Source organism: Ursus arctos, unplaced genomic scaffold (assembly GCF_023065955.2).
Source record: "Ursus arctos isolate Adak ecotype North America unplaced genomic scaffold, UrsArc2.0 scaffold_1, whole genome shotgun sequence".
NCBI lineage: Eukaryota > Metazoa > Chordata > Mammalia > Carnivora > Ursidae > Ursus > Ursus arctos.
Window position 1 is genome coordinate 84,878,018 of NW_026622763.1, and position 17,339 is coordinate 84,895,356.

At 36.0% G+C, this 17,339-nt stretch overlaps 1 protein-coding gene across 2 annotated transcripts in view; it reads right to left on the bottom strand.

The window, feature by feature from the left end:
* ERBB4 (erb-b2 receptor tyrosine kinase 4) overlaps nucleotides 1-17,339 on the bottom strand; it is a 1,084,887-nt gene that overhangs the window by 12,848 nt on the left and 1,054,700 nt on the right. The gene's annotated exons all lie outside the window — the stretch shown is intronic.

The following is a 17,339-nucleotide window of genomic DNA, read 5'->3' on the forward strand; positions in this document are numbered from 1 at the left end:
TGCATACATTACTTTCATGTATTTAGAATCAGTTAAAATTAGATTTCAGTTAAAAAAATAAGGCATCTGTATTCTTATAGCTTAATATTCCGTCCTATGGGCTAAATAAAAGTGGATATAAAAATATGATAAAATATTAAGGACAATATTCCTTAGGGTAAGTAGAGGGGGTTATATTAATATCAATACCATTTCTTAATAATATATATATTTTAAATATATTTCTTGAGAACCTACTATCTATGTGCCAGGCCCTTTTCTGGACACTGGAGATAATGAATAATGCAGATAAAAACAGTTGATTTTATGAAGCTTGCATTCTCTGCATACATGCATGAAACTTGGCTAAGTATTATTTCAGGCTAGTGTTTTTATAATTTAGAGATTCATAAAACAAACTCTAAGAAGAGTATGGGTCCATAGAGATTAACTGCTTAATGTAAATTAATAGCAACCAGATAACACAATTTCCCATAATTAACTCCTAGAGTAATCAAGGGTCCAATGTCTTGAAGATCATGACATGGAAAATTAGAGATATATTTAATATGCTAATCATAGGAGGCAGTATTGTCCAATAGACACATTGTTTTATGATTTGTTAGATATCTGAGCCCCAGTCCCAGTTTCAAGTGATGTTGTCAATTGTGAAACATCTCAGATCCTCATTTTTATACTTGGCCTCTCACTCCTTATGTTTTAGTGAAGACAATGTAAGAAGGTGTATATAAATGAACTTTGTAAGCTCTGCACTACTATAAAAATGTAGAGGATAGATAAAACTTAAATATTCACATCTGCTAAATCAGATTTTTAAAGTCAAGCAATCAAAATGCCAAAGCTACTCATCAAAGAGGCATTTAAAAATGCTTCCCAGGGCGCCTGGTTAGTTCAATAGGTTAAAGCATCTGCCTTCGGCTCAGGTCATGACCTCAGGATCCTGGGATCGAGCCCTGCACTGGACTCCCTGTTCAGCAGGAAGTCTGCTTCTCTCCCTCCCTCTACCCTTCCCCCTGCTCATGCTGTCTCTCTCAAATAAATAAAAAAAATCTTTAAAAAAATAAATAAATAAAAATGCTTCCCTATTCTCCACATTGCCTTCAGTATAGTATATTTTATCTTTTAGAAAGATATGAAATTAAATACATTTTCTTCATAAAATTTGAGGGGAATTTGCTGTATAGTCCAGTGATATGTAAAATAGAGGGATGGTATGGGAAATATGACAAGTGCCTGGTGGAACTTTATCATATCATAAATCTTGGCCTTACCCTATCATTAAACCCCGATTATTGAGCAAGCATTTAACAAATACTTATCAAACCTCTACAATGGAAGCACAGGAACTGTGGTAGATGCTGGAGATACCATGAGACACTAGGAGAGACATGACCTCTGGCCTTTTGCAATTTACACTGAACGATCAAATATTACCTGAGATTATTAGAAGAAAAGGTGAGAGTAAGACGAAGCTGTGGTGAATTTATCTGAATTCTTTGATTACATATTAGAAGAAAGGTATTCCAAAATATTAGTAATTACTATTCCTTTGACCTTTTTGTCGTACTGGGTCATGTTTGACTAGGATCACAGCTCGGGAAACAGCACAGATGGCTATGGCTGTACATTTTGCATTTTATAAAACTTGGATAAGTGATCAAAGGAGTAACTCACAAGTCATTCTTCATCAGGAAATACTTTATTACATATACTCATTATCTGGGCTAGACCGCCTTCAATTGTAAAAACGTTGTGTTAAACATAACTGGACCTCTTGAAGAGAGGCCACGCCGTATTAGAATGCAGGCGCTGTCTCTGCTTTGACAAGTCTTTCCATCAGCAACCTGCCCAATCTGGATCTGGACACACTGCCAGATACCATCACAGTAATAGGAGTGTCTTCATGCTTTTCCTAGTTGTCTGCATTAAAATGGAAAAAAAGAAAAGCTAGGCAAAGTCCCTTTAGCATTCATTGTTTTTAGGGTTACTGGCTGCTTTTTATTTTTCTGTTTCCATTTTTTTCCTTTGCTTTTTATTTTTTCTGTTTTCCATGATAAAAAGCACCTCATTCATTTCCCCCCGGAAGGGCAATGCAGCTACAAGGGAACATCTGTGAGGCCAATTAGCAGGGCTGGAAATGTGATATAATTGTTGTTTAAATATATTTAAATTACATGTTAATCACTATGTCATAATTTATAGGCTTTGAAAATAACTTTTTGTACTTGAGAGCCAAGCCAGATTTTACTTGTTTTTGCTGTTTTTAGTTTGTAACAAGCTCTTCGTATTCCCCCCCCCCCCAATTCCCCACACTTGAAGAGCTGAACTTTTAATCTGGGAAAGAATGACAGCTGCAAGTAAATTGGTTGAGTAAAAATTAAGATCCCCACAGTCAGAACACGCTGGAGTGACCTTAAAGTTCTGAGCAGAACAAAGCAGTGCTCTCAGTTAAAAGGCTTTTGTTTTTTCATTGTGCCATTTTCTGCTGTCCGTCAAAGCCCAGCTTTGCAGATTTTCAGGAAGTACCGGGTGCACCTGTTCAATTAGCTGGTGAGCGGATTTACTGTCAGCAGTGCAGAGATAGAAAGAGGTGGGTTATAAACTGGCAGGTGATAGGGAGTTTGTTGATGGTGGGGAGATTTGTAAGGGTGATGGAGAGAGTCAAGTTTAATTTTGTGGCCCTATCACTGGGATATTGTATGATTGACTTGGACTCAAATGCCAGAGGTTATAGAGAAGGCAAAGATCAGCAAATATATCAAATATAGTATTAAATGCAGTTTACATACATCATGCTCTGAAATTTACATCTCAGTTGAATGATAAAAATATGAAACTGTCTTATTACATGCACTGTATCTCTCATATTTATTGTTTTAATTAAAATGTTATATTGTTTAATATTGCGCCTGGGAAATTTTAAATTGTTAACCAGATGGGTTTTGTCTTTTAATATTTTTCTTAAAAACACCATACAAATCTATGTTCTTAGGAAACAAAAATACATACTCGATGCCTAACTTCTATCTAAATTAAACATGCACTTAACAAGAGAGAATTTTGTTTTTTATCTTCAGATAATTGTTCCTACCAATATTAACTACAGGATTAAAGTTTCTAGGGTCAAGAAACACTCTACATCCTTTTCACCGAAACAGAATGTATTTCTGTAAGATGTTACTAATCCATCAGCACTAATTTATTACCCAAACACATGTCACTGTTAAGGGTTCTCAACCTCTTATCCTCCCTGGCATGTATTCTTAACACTCTGATGGGCCTTTTCACGTTTTTACAGGTCAGGTAGCAGACAGAGAAAATGTTTTTGGCATTAAGTCCAATTCCTGATGCATGGCTATACCTTATGTATTTTTTCACAACCAAGTTCAACATACCAATGTTTCAGACACGTAGATTCAGAATCTGCATTTTTCATAAAGCAGCCAGAAGAAAGCAAACGAAGTGTGTTCATGTATGAAACACCAGCAAGAACTGGGAGAAACCCTACTGAATCTATGCAGCTCGCTCACACATTTGCACTCATGCACACACACATCTGTATATACAAATTACACAAAACATCTTTTGTCTATTTATGTACGTGTTTATTTATTAATGTACTCATCCATCTACTTAGTTTGATTATGTGGAATGCTGCTTTTTGGGTCAAGAAGTACAAACTTCCAGTTATAAAATAAAGTCATGGGGATGTAATGTACAGCGTGGAGAATATAGTCGATAACATTGTCTTAACTTTGTAACGTGACAGATGGTAACTACACTTACTGTGCTGATCATTTTGCAATGTATACAAATGTTGAATCACTATATTGTACACCTGAAAATAATATATATTGTATGTCAATTATACCTCAATAAAAATATGGATATTGTTATAGATATTACAAAAAAGACATGTGTTTCTTTGATAATCAAGAAAAAAAAGCAATTGGGAACACCATGAGAAATATAAAACTACATTCCAAATTTAAGAATCAAACAAAAAGCAAACTTAAATATGGGATGTTTCAGACTCTTTAGTGAAGAAGAAGAAACAAAAAAGAATCACACTGACGAACAATTTAAAAAAATAGAAAAATAAAGAAACTTTAAGTTTTTACTCTCTCACACACAAAATAAATAAATTAATAATAATGCTATAAGAATAAATAAAAATATATAAAATTATATAATAGTATTTTAAATACATCAACAAATAGTTAATAATAAGCCTCTGATTCAGTTGAAGGAATATTAACTTGGGCTCTCATTCTTTGTTCGTTCCTTTTTCATTAACCCTAGAACATCTTATCTCTCTCATATGTCTCATCTATTCTATTACTGAAAAGAATTTTTAATGAAGGGAAGCTATGAATAGTATCAGTAAATAGGAATAGGAGTCAATTCAGAATTTACAAATTGTAAAGGGCGCCTTTTATAAACATTAATAACTCTACTTTCCTAACCTTTCTTGAAGTCCAATTAATTATAATGTCTATTCTGTTTCATAGATAAATATATGACTACTCTTAGGCAAATTGAGAAATAGGATGCAAGACTAACATGTATCATGTACCTATCATATGTCAGAGACTATCTTAGGTTTTATTTATTCTTACAACCTTTCAGGGTAGATATCATTACTAAAAATCATGACTTGAATTTTACAGATGAGAAAACTGAGGATGAGGGAAGTTAAAAGTTCCTCCCACGTACACACAGCCATTAGTGGCTCTCTGAATCTATTACCCTTTATCATGCAGGCCACATTAGATTTTGACTTTAGAATTTCTTTTCTCTCTTATCTGTATGCTCTCTGCCCCTGCATAGTGCCTCAACTCTTCTCTCAAATGAATTCTCATGATTTTTTTTTCTTGTGAAAAATTAATTTCAAGAAGGACTTTGACTCACTAGCCTTAGCTATAAAATACTAATAACGTCTAACAGTATCACCTCTCCCAGTTTATTGGCATTTTATCTAACTGCAAGGACTTGAGCTGAAAAGGAAACCATAAGTAGAATGTTAAGAGCTAATAAAGGAGATGATGGATCCATCCATAGGTAGATAGATCCAAAGATTTGGATGGCAGCACTCTTGCTTATGGATTTATTGTTCTTACTCTAGGGCTTAGTCAATAAATTCTTCTTCCTGCTTGACTAAGGGAAAGTAAACTATTTTATCTCCAAGCAACAATTCTTATACCCTTTCTAAATATCTAATACCCTTTCTAAATAAATAGAGGATATTCCCCTTTAAAATATTCATGGCTAGATGAGTCCATAAAATGAAGCTGAAAATTCTTCACTTTGTACCTTTCTGCTTTAAGTCTCTGCCGGTGTTATGTGAAGTTGAAGGGCATTATTAGCACAGTCAAAAAAGAAAGGGTATAAAGCAGCATGATTTTGCATTGGTGCCAACATTCCTTAGTTTCATTCAAGATAACCAATTAGAATTTTGTCACCCTTCCAGAGATTAGTAATCACACAGAATTTATATCTTTTCATCCTGGTACATATTCTAAATGTCTTTTGTTGGTTGGTCCGTTGGTTGGTTCTTTCATATGTTTATATTTCTTTTCAGAAGTGTGTTGTGGTATTTAAACCTTTTTCGTAGTTATCACCTAGCTTCTAGTTAACACCTGCTGCTAGAAATCTAAAGAGGAGAACATCTAGGAGGTTTCTTACAGACCTCTTACTAGTTCGTTTCAGTTAGAAAAAGCATGGTTATTTCTCATAATTTTTTTTAACCTATCCTTAAGAACATTTGGTTCAATTGCAGCATCTTTATTTAAGAGTAGAAATGAAATCACTAAGTCTTTATTATGTCTAAATTCTTGGGAAATCTAAATCTTCAAGTGAATCCTAAAATTGCCGCTACGCTTGAGTGTTTTTCATCCCAACATCACGAAGATTATTTAATGAAGACTTCTTAGTACAGGAGCAATGTCTCGAGGCCAGGAAATTCTGAAGACAGCAATTTCATAGTTCTGGAACAAGTGTCCACCTACAGTCCTTCTACCCATAGGGTTGTTTTCTTGAACTTTTTGCCACTAAGCCATGTGAACTTTCACAAATTCCTTAATCTGATGCGCCCTCAGTTAATTTATCTTTGAAAAGAGAAGTCAGACTATGGAACAGGCAGTGGGAAAATCACTTTTAACTGTCAAATTATTAGTACGTAAAATGAATATTCTGCCTAATGACATTATTGTAGAACTTGAAATGCTATACCTTGGCCTGGGTATAATATGCTTCCTTTTGTATTATTAATAAAGACTTAATATCACAATTTTAGGCTTTGTGTGTGTGTGTGTCTATGCATTCATACGTACACTAAGAAAATTAATGGCTTAAGACAATAAAACAGGCTTATTTAACCCACTCAAACTGACACTTTTTTTTTTTTTTTAACACACTGTCAGATCATTTGTGGCTTGTTTTTGTTTTGTTTTTACTGTTTTTCACCTGTGGATATCATTTATCAACTAAATGAATCTTGTTCACTAAAACACTATGTATAAGAGTTCTATTTAGAAATACTTTTTTTTAGTGGTTGTTTGGAGTTATTTTTATTTACTTGCAAATAATAAGGCAATAGTGAAATACTGTATAGTTCAAGCTCCTCCTTAGCAATAATCCAAGCTTGGGAAATTGTATTATATATTTAAAATAGCAATAACAGTATTTAGAGCAATCTCTGTGTAAGAATGTAAAGAATATCAAAGACATAGTTGTGTCTTGAGAGATGGGAAGCAGTATGACGGGATATAGAATTGTAAATTTTATAAATCTAATTTTGGCATGTAGATTTTATTCAGTGTCTTAAAGATAGGTGTTGACAATAAGCAAACAATTTAACATAATACAGATAAGGCTTACGGTGTTCGCAACATTTCAGTGTGGACCAGGTTGGAAATATCTTCAGTTATGCTAGTTTATGCAAAGTGTTCACCAGATAAAAAGTGAATTTGTAACAATGGTTGATTCATCCAATCACTGGTCTTTAAGCTACCAGGTGGCACAGCTGTTGCTGTAAGTAAAAAGATTTCTCACAGTCCACCTGGAATTAGGACAGCTGGTTCATGAGAGCTGATCTGAATAATGTACTGTGGATACTCGGGTACAGCTACTGACAGAGCAAACAGCACGTGGCTGTCCCATCAGCCCAGAGCAAACACCAGTTACATTTCGCAGAAACAGGATGGTATTTACAACTGATCGGAGCCAAAATGAATATCAGATTGAAGGTAGCACCCCAAGAGAAAAAAGCTCTCCCCAAGAGCTACTTGTTGACTATAGTCTAAGCACTTGTACTGTTTTCAAAAGCCCCCAAATTTGATTTTGCTGCATATAAAAAGAAGAAGGAAATAGACAAAGAATTCCTGTACCTATTTGTGAACCACTTTGGAATTTCCTAAAATAGAAAAAAATTTTAAAAAAAGCGCAATACTTCTTAGTTTCCCATTTATACTCTTTGTTGACAAAGTCAAATTAGCCAGGACCATGGTCATAATCATTTCCTTTTACATTCAAAAATGGCTAATACTTCAGTAAGAAAAATATGAAGGAGGCAAAATATAAAATAGACTTGAAATAAGAGAATCTAACTTAAATCTGACATGGATTCCAGAGATCACCCAATCACACATTTTATTCTCAGCTATGGTAACAGAGATGATTTCCTCAAGGTCACACAGCTAGTTACTAACAAGCCAAAATCAATAGGTGTAATTAGAAAAAATACGTTTATGGTTTATAATGGGGAGGAAAAAAATCTACTTGATGTCCTTAGAATATGTTTGCCTAAGGGGCAGCATAGTGAAACTGTAACTCAGGTGAGGTCTGATCTCAATGTTTCCTCACCAGGCTTGACTTCTTAGTTTCTGGTCCAGGTTTATTTACTCCCTGCTAACAGACTCAAAAGCACACCGATTCCTGCCCTGGTTCTATTGGAAATGTGACTACGTCTATATCCTCCTTGCAAAGAAATTGTACCATTCTGAGTCAGTAACTCACACCCTGCATTATGTTCAATTATTGATTCAAAAAAATTATTAAGAACTTATCGTGTACCCCATATGAATGATTTATCACTGTTTTCTAGTTTATTTACTTTATTAGTATGCCTTCTTCCATAGACTGTGAGCTTATTCAGAAGAGGACTTACTCTAATAGTTACCATATCCGTGATGCCTAACACAGGCCAGAGACATGGACATGGCAAAATTTTCAGTAAAAGGTGTATTGGATCAAAGGATGGATGGATAGATAGAAAAGTATATGAAACCCAAAGAGTGGCTGTATTAATGAGAATCTCAGGAACTCCAACTAGCCAGCCAGCAAGATATGTTTTAAAGGATATGATTTTAGCATTCCTGGAATTATATATTATACACATCTTAGCCTATAGGTACTGAGGGTGAGTCTTAAATTGAAATTGAACCATAATTCAGTAATCTGAATATTATCTCTCATCTAGTATACTCACTCTTCTTAACAATGATACTCTTTCTGGAGGGATTGTTTGAAATCTTAATTCTTATGGCAAAAAAAAAAAATGTCTTCTTATAGTGAGTAGTTCCAAATGCAACACACATTTCCCACGTAGTTCTAAATCTTCAAGATTCTATCACTAGTATGACAAAAACCTCTTGAGACATCTTTGTATTTCCTAATGCTTTGGAGGTCTAGCAAACTCAGGCTTTTGCTTTATCCCTAAAGATATAAATTGTTAAATAAGAACACTAGGAAAGACAGACTCAAGGATAAATTGCCATCAGGCAGATGGAAAATGCAGTTTTGGCTCATCAGGTCAAGCACAAATCCCTACCAGTATCCTTTTTAAGTGGCACATATCACCCACCTGGATTTCTATACCATGTGCAAAACACAGACACCAGAGGGGAAGGACCATTTTAAATTTTTCAAAAAGCATTTTTAGGATAACGATGGCTGGAAACTATAGAAAATCAAAGTTATAAATAAATGAAATTCTAAATCAAAGTTACAGAGCGGGTGTCTCAAGAAGGGAAGAAGCTGTAGGAGGAGAGCCCTTGAAAGGGAAACCCTGCCATTCTACCACTCGGCTGCCATGGGTAAGTTTTCTCCAGAGCTTAGTGTCCTCCTCTGTAAAATAAGAACAATAATGTCTGTCCTGCCTGCTTTATGAGTTTCACAAGTTTGTATTCATGTTAAACGTCTTTGAATAAAATAAGGTAATATACCCATGTGTGACACGGTATTTTTTTCTAGTAAATTAAAGAAAATACAGCTGAATCTTGACTTGTCCAAGTATCACTCACACAAGACCACACTAAATGCTGCAAATCAAATAAGCACATGTTTCTTAGCAGAAGAAGAGTCATCACATAGCTACATATTTCTCTGCGTGCCAAGAGGTTATTTTGCAAATTCGGAATCACATAGTTCATTGGAAACAACTGTCAAAAATGATTAGTGTTACTGATGTAAATAAAATAGTGGGAGATAATCGACAGGTTTCCCTTGAATGCATTTTGGTTAATACACCATTCAAAGCCATTGTAAAATATTCCTTTGAAAATTTAAAATAATGGTATGTTTTTCGTGGTGCAGCACTAAATCAAAACAGGATCCCACAGAACTCTTCCACCACTTAGTCATAGAAAGGTGCATATTCTATGTCCAAAGATAAATTCTTTAACCCACTAACATAAATTAATTGAGTGACCTAATAGTAGAGATTATGATAAACTGAAATAAAATCTTCATTACTTTTGTTTTCTTTAGATGATGGGGGTGATAAAGTCAATGAAACACAAACATTAGAAATTCACATCTCTGCAAAGTATGTGTTGGCCTTGATTTTCTTGAATCACTTCTAGACTCCTTTTAAGATATGTCTCCGAATTCATGCTGAGGCATTGTCAACAGGCCAAGGAGAAGTCCTCAGTGCTGAACGTGTTCTTAGATTGATTTTTTTCTTCCCTGTGATTGTTGATCTTTTCAGGGAAAGCGGGCACATTAAGGGAGGTACATGGAAATGCAGGAAATGTTTGAACTCTCAGACTGGTGGAGAGAGAATTCCTGTGTGTCACCTCTTTAATACATTAAGCATTTTATAGATTTTAAAAGCATACAAAACATCTTTAAGAAAGATACGTCCCGGAAAGAAAGTAGCTAAGTTACAGAAAAGTGCTTAGATTTACAACCTGAAATAATTTGATAAATGTCTTGGGAGTTGGGAAAAATAAAATAGATTGGACTCTAACACGTATTACATACCCAGGGCTTTCTCCCAAGGACTACCAAACAAACCAAAAAAGTACTATACTAGACAGATAAGAAAAGCCCCTAGTATTTTCCCAGGCCCCTTTGTCCGTTATTACACCAGCACAATTATTACTTATCATTTCAAAAGGAAAATATTAAGACAGTGTGCAGCTATGTTTTGGCAAAAGAAAATACTAATGCTCAATCTTACAAATATAATCACAAAGGAGAGGAAGGTTGTCTTTCCTGCTATAAATCTTCAATGGTAGGCACCCCAGGCTCTCTTAGGAATCTTTACTGTTTTTATTACTTATAAATATATCTAAGGGTTTTAGAAGCTGTTTCTAATTCATCTGCATCATCTTTTAGGATAACAAGCTCCTGAAATATATGAGCAACCAGTTGTGTTACTATATCACCTCTCTTATTTGTCCCAAATTTACTTATCTATTAAAAAGATAGCTAGTAAAAGCTTAGATTTTGCCAAAAACAATGTGAGAAGAGGACATTCTGATCACTCCTTGGACTGATCTCTCAAATTATTATGGAAATGTAGGTAACCAAAAGCTCAGGCGAGAGAAATTCAAGGTAATATTAGCACTCTGACAGAACTCTAGGATTTTCATCCAGCCTGTTACCATACAAAAGTATATTGGATGTCAATTATGCAGGAGGAGAAGACATTTCCAAGAGAGCTTGACACAAGCCCAGGTTGTGAATTATTTGCTTTGAAATACCTTCATATTCTCCTGCTTATAAATTCTGGTCAAAAGAAAAGCAAAAACAAGTAACAAGCTCATCCTAAGCATATGGTCATGTGAACAGTCATAAAATGTTTATCAGCCCACAAATAAAATTTTTAAAAATGCTGGACCATCCTCCTCCAGAAGGGAGGAAAGAAGCACAATAAATAAAGTGTTCTTTGTTTTTATATTAAATTTTCAGGGCCAACACCATCCATCTTGAGTTTCTAAATACCAGAAGCCCCAAAGGAAGCTTTCACTAATATGCTATATAAGCCAAGAATACATTCATTCCTGGCAGCCATTACTCTTGCATGTTTTCTCACCTTCTCTGCCCAGAATGAATTTACTTTAAAGTGATGAAGCTTAGAGCTTCAGGCTCTTCAATTGCATAGCCCCTTCCAAGGCCTGGGAAAGAGCCCATCATAGGTTCACATGGTTTTGAAATTTGGTAAATTTTGAAAAAGTAAGATTTTTATTTTTGTGTTCTTCTTCTTAAAGAGGCTCCACCCCTACTTCCAATGACGTGTCTGGCTCCACATAATCTTGATCCATCCATGCTTTACCCTCACTTTTCTGAGAATGTTTCCTAAGTTTATTCTTTATCAGAAATCTGGCATTCATGGGGGCACTTGGGTGGCTCCATTAGTTAAGAATCCAACTCATGATTTCGGCTCAGGTCATAATCTCATGGGTCCTGAGATCGAGCCCCACATTGGGCTCCATGCTCAGCATAGAATCTGCTAGGGATTCTCTCCCTCTCCTTCTCCTCCTACCTCCTGTCCCCACTCGCATGTGTACACATGCATGCCCACTCTCACTCTCTCAAATAAATAAATAAAATCTTAAAAAAAAAAGGAAAATACATCTGACATTCATGAGCAGTCATCCTGCACATTCAGAAGGCTTCCTTGGAATATCCTTTCTAATAAAGAATGTTCATTCTAGGGGCACCTGGGTGGCACAGCGGTTAAGCATCTGCCTTCGGCTCAGGGCGTGATCCCGGCGTTCTGGGATCAAGCCCCACATCAGGCTCCTCCGCTATGAGCCTTCTTCTTCCTCTCCCACTCCCCCTGTTGTGTTCCCTCTCTTGCTGGCTGTCTCTATCTCTGTCAAATAAATAAATAAAATCTTTAAAAAAAAAAAAAAAGAATGTTCATTCCATGTTCAACTCAGGCATCAGAGCCTGGGTTAATATGCTGTAAGCTTCCAGGTCATAGGTCTTCAAAATTCATTCAAATGCCTCCTCTTTTTGAAGTTTATACTAAATGATTATTCCGCAGGTCCTTATCCTTGTGATTATCTATAGTCTTTGCAGACATTTTCCAACACTCAGAATGTTCATTGGTATCATTCCAATCACTCCGTGAAATCTGACTCATACTTAATCCCTTTCACCATGAATGCCACTGTATATCTAAGTTTCTGAGCTTCCTCCTTGCCTATGATCTCCACCTCACTTTACCACATGGCTATATCATAACAACAGGAAAAACTCCCAGTATAGAATTTTTTAAGATACCCTTTTCTCTGACCATAGCCTTCTATTCATTCACTCCAAATACTTTCTCTGATTCAATCAGATCTTCTGCCTTTTTTTGTGCTCTGCAGTTAATTTCTTGACACTTTACCAGCATGAGCTTTGAAGAAAGCTAGATATTGGTTTGAATCCTGTGTACTTACTAGCTCTGTCACAAGCTACTCACCCTCTCTCAGTCCCAGAGTCCCCCCAAATGGGGGAAAGAATGCCCCTTCTCTTGTTAGCATTCTCTTTTTATATGAATGTATGTAAAGAAAGAACCTATAAAACATTCAGTTCATAGTAAGTACACAATTATCCATAACCAGGTAGATAATAGATGATAGATTTATTTTTATTTATTTTTTATTTTTAGTTTTTTAAAGATTTTATTTATTTATTTGAGAGAGAGAGTGAGTGAGAGAGAGCCAAGAATGGAATGAGGGGCAGAGGGAGAAGCAGACTGCCTGATGAGCAGGGAGCCTGATGTAGGGCTAGATCCCAGGATTCTGGGATCATGGCCTGAGCCGAAGGCAGCCTCTTAACCGACTGAGCCACCCAGGCATCCTGAGATAGATATATATATATATATATATATATATATATATATATATATATATATATATATATATATATTTTAGAACTTGTACCAGTGGTTAATTACTTCATTCCCTCAATATAGACACCTTTAGTGCCTTCAGTTTCCATATTATTTTGGTGCAGCTACCTACCAATTCTCAATTCTTGATATTTCAAAATTTTTTTTTCTCCGTTGCTCATAGTTCTTTTGGTGAGACTGAACAATCATGCATCCGAGTAGAATAGTGCCTCTAAGAAGCCATGTTTTCTACCTTTGAGAGTCCTCAGATTTATTGGCCCCTCATTAGTCTTTGTTCACATGCCTTACCACTGCATTTCCTTCAATGCTTAGCCAATCTTTTTAAGCTCCCTAACACATCTCTGTTCTCCTCTCTCTAACAACTTTGCTCTCTATATAATAGGGAGAGTAAAATCTAAATGGCTCTATGTGGAGTCAGTTTACTCCCAAAATTAAAATGAAGTGGAAAATTTGTTATTATTTGTTATTACAACTGGTCTGAATATCTGTTGGGAGACAACTAACTGACTTTATGAAAAATTACCAAAAAAATTTGGTGAAATATTTGGAGTAGAAGGTAAATCAAGGTAGAAGGTAAACCAAGAGCTGAGTGCCAACCCTTCAGATAAGAGAGAGAAAATTATACTACACAACACAAAAAGAAAATTTTGGAGCCCCAGGTTAATCTGAGAGAAAACAGAGCTGAAAAAGGCAAAGAGTAGAGAAAAGGGTAAGTTAGCAGAAGATTTTTCTCTAGATGTGGTTCTTCAGTCTTGCCCACCTGTTCTGTCTTCAATCAAATCCACTAAACTCACAAAGTCTTGGCAAGAATTATTTTTGTTGTTGGGAAAAAGAAAGAAGGGACTAAGTGAAGTCTAAAAGGACTTGCTCTACTGAAGGGACCACTTTCTCTCTGAGCTCACATTCTGTCTCCTTTCTTTCCTTCACATGGAAGAATTTTTCAAAGAAATTCCCATTTCCTGCCTTTACTCTTCAGTCAATTGTATTCTGCTCTCCACGCTACTGAAACTCTTCTCTAAAAGAATAACAATATTAGGATGCCTGGGTGGCTCAGTTGGTTAGATTTCCGGCTCCTGGTTTTAGCTTAGGTCATGATCTCAGAGTCCTGGGATCCAGCCCTACAATAGGCTCCACGCTCAGTGGGGAGTCTGCTTGAGGATTCTCTTTCTCTCTTTCTCTCCCCCTCCCCCAGCTGATGAGCTCTCTCCCTCTCTCTCTCTCAAATAAATCTTTAAATAAAAAAAGATAATAATATGTCATGAATCATGAATAATAATGGCTTCCAAATTAAGACTTAATTTCACTTGATCTAGAGCGTTATCTACTTATATTCCAAAATATTAATTGTATGTCCTTATTCTACATCCTCTGTTTCAATACACTAAAAATAATGTTAACATCTTCTCAATCTTCCAATTAGAAAACATGGTGTCACCTTGATTTCTCTATCTCATTCTGTAATATCCAACTAATACCCAAATCCTGTTGATTCCATTCCAAAACCATCACTTACACAAACTAACAAAACAAAGCAAAATAAAAACAAAACAAACCATCACTTGTATGAAACTTTACATACTATCTCTGTTGCCTCAGCAGATAATCAATCTCTGTTTTAGTTCACACTTCAAAACGCTGCCAGAATTTTCTCACTAGAAGTAAATCTGACCTTGTCTCTTTCCCCACTTAAAATCACCAGTTTGGGGGCGCCTGGGTGGCTCAGTCGTTAAGCATCTGCCTTCGGCTCAGGTCATGATCCCAGGGTTCTAGGATCGAGCCCTGCATCCGGCTCCCTGCTCAGTGGGAAGCCTGCTTCTCCCTCTCCCACTCCCCCTGCTGGTGTTCCCTCTCCCACTGTGTCTCTCTCTGTCCAATAAATAAATAAAATCTTTAAAAATTAAAAACAAAAACAAAAAACACCAGTTTGTTCAAATGACCCTTTATGCACTCTGTTTCTACTGTAACACTTTTCTCATTGCATTTTATTGGCTACTTACCTGTATATTTCTTGAGGGCAGGGCTGGATGTGGCCATAGTAGGTAAACATGAGGTTAGGATACACAGTAGCTAACTCAGTTACTGTTTGATCAATGAGGAAATGATTGAATGAATAGCTGCTCTTCACTACTTGCTTGAAATAATCTCTTATCTGACAAGATGAATGAAAATGTCTGTCTGAATTCGTGGAAGCACTACTAGTAAGACTATTCAGATAACCCCTTAAAGATCGAGATTAACCTTTATAAAAAGGAATTTGGGGATAAAAAAAATTTAAAAAGTCAAGATTCTTTACTGATGTGCTCATCTCATCTTCAAAGTACTGAGTACTGACCTTAGAACAATAATACAACAGAAAAAAAAAGTCAGAAGCAGAGTGAGAGCGGATGCATCACTGTGGTGAGGAGTACACAGCCTCTCCAGTTGCTATAGCCAGGCTGTCTGGTTTTAAATTTTGTTTTAATTTTATTTTTTAATTTTTTTACTTATTTCTAAATTTTTTATTTAAATCCAATTTAATTAACACAGTGTATTATTAGTTTCAGAGATAGAATTTAGTGATTCATCAGTTGCATAGGACACTCAGGGCTCATTACATCATATGCCTTCCTTAAGCCCATCACCCAGTTACCCCAGACCCCCACTGACCACCCTCAGGCTGCCTGGTTTTGTCATTTGATAGCCATGCCTCAGTTTCCTCACATACAAAATAGGCAGTAATGATAGTAAATACCTCCCAGATTCTTCATGAGATTTAATGAACTAATAAATATTAGACAACAGGGTACCTGGCACATAATAATAGGCATCACCTCTTATCATTTTTATTTTTTAAATCATCTCATACTCTTATAAATACATGGGATTATGAGGAATAAAAGAATGAATCTATTCATTTCAACCCAGAATATCCAATAGCCTGGTCTCTCTACCACAGGTAGCAAAGGTACTACTGGCTTCAACTAAAAGGAGACTACACCAGACTCCAAATGAGTCTGAATTATGTATATTTTACATCTCCAATATGCTGAGACTTTTAAACATTATTATTTTCTTCCAGGGACAGACAACAAGCATGGGTGTTACTAACCACTGTGTATGATTATTGCTAGAATTAGTTGTGAATTAAACTTCCAATTTCTTTCCCTCTCTGATTTGCAGTACTTTTGTCACAATGTAGAAAACATTTTGCAATAAGAAGTACAGCCATTGCATTTGGAATTTTTCCCACGGTGGTCCACCCATCTCTTAATTCAGCTTTTGCTCAAGTGTAAGGAGAGTCTGGTCCACAGCCATTCATTTACAGCGTCTGAGTGAAAACTACAGAGCACAAATTAGCCTCGCTTTAGAACGCCCTGGTATGTCAGAATTCTCAACTGAAAAAGGGAACTTTTCATTTGGGCAGGTGAGCGAGGGAAGGGGCTGAAACACAAGATGCTTGTGATTAGGGTACGTTCAACGGCAGGAAGTGCACAAAGGGAAGCTGATGAGCAAGCCCACCCCCCACTATCCACAACCATCTTCTCCATTCCGTTCCCTGGAGTAATCAAAGGATATTCTGAACCTCTCAAAATGCCATCAATCCTTATTGAGAATGAAATAGAACATCTCTCTCTCAAGTCTTTGCAGGAGTAATCATCGTAACAGGCTGGCCTGAACAGGGAGCTCTGGCAGACAAAGATGGATTTGTAAAAATAAATAAGTAAATACAGATATACATAAATTAAATAACCTCCACAAAATATGAATAGAAAGTTGATGATAATCTCCCAATTCTATTGTATAAAGGGTAAAGACACTCACAATCGTGCTCTCCAGGTCTAGTACAGTAAAGAATAGGCTTCTTGATGAGATGTTTCCAATAATGTACAGCAGAGCTAGGAATCTTGTGGCAATAATACTAAAAAATAACCGTCTAAATGATTTAGATAAAACATTCATTAACATTCTAAGTATCATCTCTAGTTGCCCCTCCCTCCTCTTTGTTTCCTTTCCTAGCTCTGATTTTCTTCTTTAGTACATTTGAACAAAGAAGGAAAAAAGTCTCTTCTGATTGTTCACAAAGGTTTCTTATGCCAGCTGACAATTGCTCAAGTGTAAAATAATTTCATAAAGATCACTGAAATGTTCTTTAACACCAGACTCTTCTTAAACAAACAGCATTTCCCTGGTCCATGCTGTCTCTCTGTGTTGTAGGAACCTGTTTGGC